This window comes from Orycteropus afer, unplaced genomic scaffold, assembly GCF_000298275.1.
Source record: "Orycteropus afer afer isolate SDZICR_OR568_19922 unplaced genomic scaffold, OryAfe1.0 scaffold00082, whole genome shotgun sequence".
Classification (NCBI taxonomy): domain Eukaryota; kingdom Metazoa; phylum Chordata; class Mammalia; order Tubulidentata; family Orycteropodidae; genus Orycteropus; species Orycteropus afer.
In genome coordinates, this window is record NW_006921669.1 from 6,395,066 (window position 1) to 6,395,927 (window position 862).

An 862-nucleotide genomic window follows, 5' to 3' on the forward strand; every position below is an offset into this window, starting at 1 on the left:
AAGAAGTATCCTGTACCTGATTGTGGGCTGGGTCCCCACTCCGGGGAAACTGAAGGAGAGATCTTTTTCTCATCCCTGGGATCTTAGCGTTATCAGACTTTTCTGGAAATCAAAAGCACCTGAGCTTTTGTTAAGGTGGGCTTCTAAAAAGAGAAATTGTACCATTAGAAAACTCCCAGAGTTCGTACGGGAACACTGCTGACATAGCCTTCCAGTCTGAGCATACCAACCTCAGACTAATAAATGCTCAGGCAGTAAGCCTTTACTAGAGCTCGCTGGGGGCCAGGCCCTGTGCTAAGCAATTTACCTGCATTATTTCAGTAGGTCCTTGCAACAGCCATAGGAAATGGAAGGCCATTCTGTAAACTGAGGCTTGGAAAGTCAAGATACTTGCCCAAGGTCACACAACTGACAGAGCCACAATCGCTACTTCCAGAATCTGGGCTCTTAAATGCATTAATCCTTCAGGGATCTTAGGCCTCTGATTTGCCTTGGCCTACTCATTACTTCAGCCCTAGGGGATGGCCTTGGGCCTAAGGCAGTCGCCTGCCAAGCTCAAGGCTGGTGGTTCAAACCCACCAGCCGCTCCCCACCAGGTAGACTGGGCTGTCTCTTTCCCACCAGCCACTCCTCGGAAGGAAGGTTGGGCAATCTACTTCCGTAGAGATACCACCTCAGAAACCCAAGGAGGGGTTGCTATGAGTCAAGTCTAACAACAACAACAAAATGTGTGCACTTGTATCTTAAAACTGAGGAAACGTGGTAAGTAGCTGAACAATCACTTAAAACCAGGTATTCTGAGTTGTTGTGTAAAGATATTTCAGCTCCTCTACTACATTACAGAATGGGCTATATATATATA